Source organism: Odontesthes bonariensis, chromosome 14 (genome assembly GCF_027942865.1).
Source record: "Odontesthes bonariensis isolate fOdoBon6 chromosome 14, fOdoBon6.hap1, whole genome shotgun sequence".
Classification (NCBI taxonomy): domain Eukaryota; kingdom Metazoa; phylum Chordata; class Actinopteri; order Atheriniformes; family Atherinopsidae; genus Odontesthes; species Odontesthes bonariensis.
Genome location: NC_134519.1, coordinates 13,695,526 through 13,702,266, shown reverse-complemented (window position 1 = coordinate 13,702,266; position 6,741 = coordinate 13,695,526). Strand labels below are relative to the sequence as shown.

Below are 6,741 nucleotides of genomic sequence, written 5' to 3'. Positions count from 1 at the left end.
GACCAGTACTTTTGGATATTAGAAGTCTAGCTCCAGGAAATAACCCCCTGTGCCGGAGTGTCTCACCCAACTTGTGCAGTTCATCTTCTCTGCATTCAGCGTAATATCCGGAGTTGTTTCTTCCCTCCCTCTCCTGTTTTGTGTTTTATTTTTGTTTTCGAGTATTTTTTTCCTCTCCCGATAGCAAAAATAAAGACTTCAAAGCTTTGGTTTGGGACTTTTCTGCTCATCATATTGATGAGTGTAAGGGTGTTTTCCTCTACATTTTAAGTATGGCACATGTTAAGACTGCAGTTTCTACTTTGGGACCTTTATACTCACTCTACAGTCGTACCTCTGGACTCCACTTATCCAGAGGAGCTTCATTCACACTGTGTTTGACTAGTCATCCAGTCAGTTGGTCCTACATCAAGACCGACCCTCCTCCTAACCATCCCAACCAGTCTGTGCGTTAGATTTTGGCAAATGTAATTTATTTTTTGGCAGTGATTTTCATGAGGCATCTCAACACATACGTGCTGTTTGTAATGGCTAGCCAAGACCACTCAAGTTGTCATTACTAGCAGTTTCTTATATTTCCTATTGACCTATATTATAGTAAATAAAAGACTCAAACAATGCAGTTTCCGCTAATGTGAGTTAATGATGTGAGGACAAAAGGGCAGAAGGATTCATCTTGAATTTGTGTCAGAATTGATACGATGTTTTTCATTCACCATCTTGTTTTTTTTTTTTTTTTATTAATTGAAGAGTGATCTTATCAGTCTACATTCTGCATGTAACTTCTTTTTATTCTTTTCAACATCCCAAGGTTGTTTTTTTTTTGTGTTGATACATATTTTTATGTTGGAAATTATATAAACTTTTTATCCATTTACATTTGGAAAACATGTTGGAATGAAGACTTTACGTGTGGAAAATTTGAGTGACAACTGTAATACCCTTTGAATGTCATGTACATTTGAATATATCATTTAGTAGCGCACCATGTTTTCTCATCTCCTCCAACTGCCCCCATTTACAAAATAAACCATTTTGGACTGACTGTGATTTTCTTTTTCTTATCAAACTCAATCCTCTGTGCCAAATTTAAAGCATCACTGCTGTTGTATACACTGACATTGTCTCTAGTAACGTTCTGTTGTAGCAGTGCAGGCACAGCTGAAGAGAACAAATTTCAACCCTGGATATGACAGAATACATGGTATGCAGGTGGCTTCATGCGTTTTGTATTCACGTGCTGGATCTAGCCCACAGGTTGATGTATGCAGTGCTCTGACTATGCCGAGCGGGAGACAGATTGAATCTTGCTTATATACAGTATTCATCAGACACAAGGTCATGATGAATATTTGATGCATGTACCTATTGCCGGAGTCTAACGCTAAAATATACATCCTAAATAAAAACAGAACCGCCACAGCTTGCAAACTCTTTGCCTTTTGAGCCTTTCTACTGTGACTCGGCAGGGAAGCATTTCTCTGCAGCATCTCCTTTCCATCACTGACTGTGAGGAGAAAGTCGGAACTGAACACATTCTGGCCTCAGATGCTGAGGCGACAGCAGGTGAGCCTGTGCGTAACTTGTTTTCCAGTAGGTCTTGAAATCCAATACACAGATTCTCCTTGACACCATCAGGAATTCGAATTTTTATTTTTGAATCCCATTGTAACCGATGGTCACCTCAGTACAATGAAGTATAAACTTTAATAGGACTCGTAGCACAAATTCTGCAGGATTCTTGATAGAATTATGGAATTTTATATGGACCATATAGTAGACCATTTAACCACAAAGTGCTTCACTGTGAGAAGATGAGCTGTAAAAGATTTAAGTGCAAAAACCCTCTGACCACAAGGAATAAAACTAACAGAAAGCCACAGGGGAGGCGCGGGATTTTAAATCGGTTTCATATTGTTTACGCCTTTGACTTTGCTAGACTTCCTTGCCCTGGTTAGAAAGTATAAACTTATAACCATGTGAGGCCATGTATGTCTACAACAGACAAGCTAAAACAGGTGCAACATCAGATTTACATGTACTGAAATGCCTCATTGTTCCATACTAGTTGGTGTTGAGAAAAAAAATGCTGCGTAAGTTGTGATTGCAATTGACCTTTGAAATGACCGTGCCAAGATTTATTCCCAAGTTTTGTTGCAGCTACTTATTCATACTGCTAACGTGTCAGCTAAGCCTGAAGTTTTCCCAGGGTGCAGTGGAGATAGTTGTTCATGGCAAGTTTAAACTTACTAACAGACTGTCACTCATGTTTAGGGTCAGTCAAAAGTTCAGAAACCAAACGATCTGATAGGGCAATGTGAATGTAGGGAGAACAAAGTTATTTATACTATTTGTAAATGCAAATTTGTCATCTGATTTGTCCTTTTTGCAGAAGTGCATTTCCCAGACAGCCTTTTAAATGCCTTATTGTAGCCCAGCATCTGGTCATTGAAGTAAACTCACTGGACCTCCACAGCTACATTCAACCAGATTTATTTCTTTTAATCTTTCTCTCATTTTCTATTTTGTTGATATTTTGTAAATTCAAAGGGCTCGGTCAGCACACTGAGATTTTGTTGCATCGTCATTAATTGCTTTTTGTTTCTTGACGCAGGATCCGAGTCTGTAACTTGTCACCAGCATGACTGAGGTGTATTTAAAAAAAAACAAAAAAACTTTTGTAGATATGATTTAGTGTTGCTGAATTTTGCTTTTAACAAATTTTGGTGATGTTGCAACGATAATTATACAGCTACAAGATATTTTGTTTTGTGTAACCGACAATTTAAAACCTCAGGATATTCAGTTTACATCAACAGAAACAAAAAAGGCACAAAACACTCAAACCCGTGTGAGAAACTATTTAACATTTTTGCCCCACTGAAACTTTTAAGGGTAAGAGCCCAGAAATGTTTCACCCACACTTCCCTCATATCGACTCAGTTCTTGAGACCTTGTCGTTCACTCAATGTAATTTTCACAAAACATTTGAGTATGTTTTCTCATGACCTCTCTTACACCCATTTTTTTCCTTGTTAACATGTTATTACAATTAATCTTACGTGTCATATTGCGAGCAAAATCAACCATCAGTGTCATGGCTGAGGATTTCTGGGTTAAATCTGCAGATCACCACCTACAGACCCAAAAAGACAAGATCGGACAGCTGGCGTGTTCCTGCGTGGAACAACGGAGGAAGCAGTTTTCACCGCTCACAGAGAGGGGTTTTATTTAAGGCTAATTTGCATGCAATGTGAGGAACCAATTAAATGAACTAACACGCAACCAGAAAAAGCTTCTTGTTGTGTTTTGCTCTTGTGAAAATGTCCTTTGATAGAATGAGCCTTTTTGTCTCACCCAAAGTGACATCTTAGTGTTCCTTTAAAAATACCAGCAGGATATGGGTCTGCAGTCCTCAGCTTTTGGGCCGCTCTTTCGCAAATTTGATCCAAAAACAGCTGGGTTTGCTGTTTAATTGATCATAAAGCCAGGTCAGAATCTCTCTAATATTTTTTACATTTCTAATATTGTTGAAAACAATAATGTCAATGCATAAGTAGTCTGATTCTTATACCTACATGGCATTTTGTATTATAGAACTACCTCTTCTGGGAATTATTCTCTGGTTCAGACATGTACTGTTGAATCATTATGATGGTGTTATCTGCTGTCTGTCAGAGATGTGGACGGAGCCAAATTAGCATATCTATAGATCACATTTCAGATGTATATTTTAAGACTAGAAGTTTTTTTTTTCTTTTTGGAGCAAAAAACTCTTAAATGTACAAAGTTTTCAGTAGATTAATAACTGACGTATTTGGAATTTAAACTGGGACTTCAATAATTTATTCCGCCTTAAATCATCTGCAGACCTTCCCTGAGTTTATCTTTAATATTGTTTATTGTTATTGCTCAGAAGGTTCGTAGACAAACACTCATTCTGAGCTACAAATAACCAGAAAAATTCGTAATGAAACCTTGGCATGTTTGTGTCACAAGGTGGGTATAAAATTGTTCATAAAGCTTTTAAACTGTTATGTTGAGATTAAACTGAGATTTAAGTCCCTTCAAAAGACAAAAAAAAACAAACAAAAAAACAAACCCACCTCTCTTTAAGTTGTTACAAATGAAACTGATTGATGTTCAATGCATGCTGAAAAAGAACTTTTTATAGTTATCTGCAGAAACAGTAGCATTCTCAACAGCCTGAGCTTTATAGTTCATCTTATGTCCCACAAACCCCCCGAGACTGTTTCATTTGGAAGATTTCTAGCAAAAGTTGGAGGAAGAAAAAAAACAAGTTTAAGGAATAATATTTATTTCTTTAATCTTTTTTAAACCTTTCAAAACAACCTCTAGACTACATAGTGATAAGAGTGTGGCTGCTTTTCTTTGATGTAGCTGCTAAACTAAACTGTTCTCCCCTGTTTCTGCTCAGAATCTATTTGCATTGTTCTTGGATCAAATTAACATGTTTGCCCAATAAATGCAAATGACTTGTAGTAGAAACCCATTACTTCAGCCCAGGTGGAAGGCATTGTAAAGTGATCCCTCTAAGTTGCAGCAGCTCCTGAATTTCACCCGACTTGGACATCGTTCAAGCCTACACATGCCGTGATGTCAGAATAATAAGCAACTAATACACACTGCACAGGAATGAACCTCTTATGTAATTACTCAAACAACCTCTTTCATAAATTTCCCAACAGAAAACCAAATTCCACCTGCTTTTGTGCGCTTCTTCAAACTGTCAGCCTTGGTGTTATAAGTCAGTGAGCACTAAAAAGGGACACCCCATTTTTAAGACCTGTTACCACCTGTGAGATGGGCTGTGTTTACAAAAGGCAGCTCTGTAAATGAGTCATGTTTTGGCATTGCTTGACGCACGGTCATGTCATAGAGGATTAGCTCAAAGGGAAAGGTTGATAAAAGATTGCGATCAAAATCCTTAAAATGAGAATTCAAAGAATGCTGGCTGTGATGGAGAAGCGGGAGTAGTGTTTTTATATCAGTGAACAGAGGTAAATGTCTCCCAAAATCAAATGATAGCCTGTACTCTCAGCTGCATGGGTAAAGAGCAAGTTTTACATAAGAAAAGTAATAAAAACCAGAGTAACAGTTTATTTGATCTCATAAAGAGGCTCTGATGATTTAAAAAAAAAAAATTGTATCATTTATTTCCTTACAAGGAATCAAGTCAAGGAGAAATTTGTTCTTCATCAGACTACAAGAGAGTGATTCACTTTCCCTTAAAGATCCATCCTTAAAGACGTCAAGCCCAGAGAAAGCAGGAACTTTTTTGGATCTTTTTTGCAATTTTCTGTCTTTGCATGGTATAGTCTTGACTCGCGTACGCAATTACAGTGAACATTATCAGAAGTTCTCATGAGACCATGCAGTGATTTCCACAGCAGCATCACCTCTGCATTTTAACCCTGTGCAGACTGAGGGGGCCACAGATCATGGTCACTCAACATTTGTCTTTGTGAGTGGATAGTGTAGTAAGATTGCCACCTTTCATGCCGGTGATCATGTTCAAATCCTGACCCCTGAAAAAACAAGCAAACAAAAGCAGAAGAAAAAGAGTTACAACATATAAGTTGGCTTCCTCCTCCGCTTTGTGTCTGAATCAAACACACAGTGTGTGTCAAAAAAAAAAAAATGCTGCAGTTTTTGTTAAGATTATTATTTTATTGTTGTTTTCCTGAAAATGTGCTGTAAAATAAAACTGTTTTCTTTTTCTGGGAACTTTAAAGATTTCTTGTCCAAACTGCTTTAGAAGTAAAAGCTCAAAATAAGTCTGGAACCCACAAACACCATTGTCAAAAAGAATCAAAAGATCCAGTTTGCAGCTGTTCTGGAAAATATCCAAAATGTCACTACACTGTAAAACTGAGACACATTTTTACACTGTGACACCATGAATAATCATATAATACAAATTAGCGGGTGATAAAGGGTGGGAATGCAGAATGTTTCAACATTTCTCCGTGAAATCGTTTTGGAATTCTCACATTTTTGCATCTGAATTTCTTTATCCACTTTATCCTGTCACATTTGACTATACCCTGGCCTATAGTAACCCCGGATAAGTTTTTCCTCCTAACTGTTGTTCTTCCGTGGTTCCACATGGTGGAGCTGTGAGGTGGAAAAGATAACTCAAATACATAAAAGCAGCATTTTCTAATACTCCAGGATTTTGTTCTGTGCTTGTAGGCCACTTAAAGCTCACAAATGCATTAAGAATTAAATATACAACATTAACAAAGACGTAAAATGCTCAAAAGTATGTTCATATTACGAGATGACAGAACTCATGACACGCTGCAAATTTGCACAAAAAAACTGAAAACATCAAAAAGACGCAGGAGAGGAGAAGATTCTGTCAACTTATCCTTATCGTGAGTATTTAATTATAAAACAACGTTTTTGACTATTCATCGTTTATAACCTTAATTCAGTATATCAGCTGCAAATATCTTCTTCTGATGAAACTTTAGACTTTTACCATACATTTGATTCGCATTACAGCATCTAAAATCTGAGGGATGCTTCCTTTTTTCTAGATTTCTTATCAGCGATAGATAAATATGTTTAACTAATTTACAAGAAACTGCCTGAATAAAAACGGCAATTCTTACTGATGTAAAACGGGTGATTAACCAAAGTAATTATTCCGATTGGAACGTGTCGGCCCATAAAAAGCCAAAGTCCGAACAGAGGCTTTATAGAGCAGCTGAG

The 6,741-nt window shown here is 37.2% G+C and overlaps 1 protein-coding gene across 3 annotated transcripts in view; it reads left to right on the top strand.

Annotated features, from left to right (window-relative positions):
- The window catches only part of ranbp3b (RAN binding protein 3b), a 17,402-nt gene extending 16,357 nt beyond the window's left edge, over positions 1–1,045 (top strand). For all 3 annotated transcript variants that reach the window (XM_075482973.1, XM_075482974.1, XM_075482972.1), the window contains one exon: positions 1–1,045. This exon is cut by the window's left edge and continues 137 nt beyond it. The gene's annotated coding sequence lies outside the window, so the exon portion shown is untranslated.
- The last annotated feature ends 5,696 nt before the right edge of the window (positions 1,046–6,741 follow it).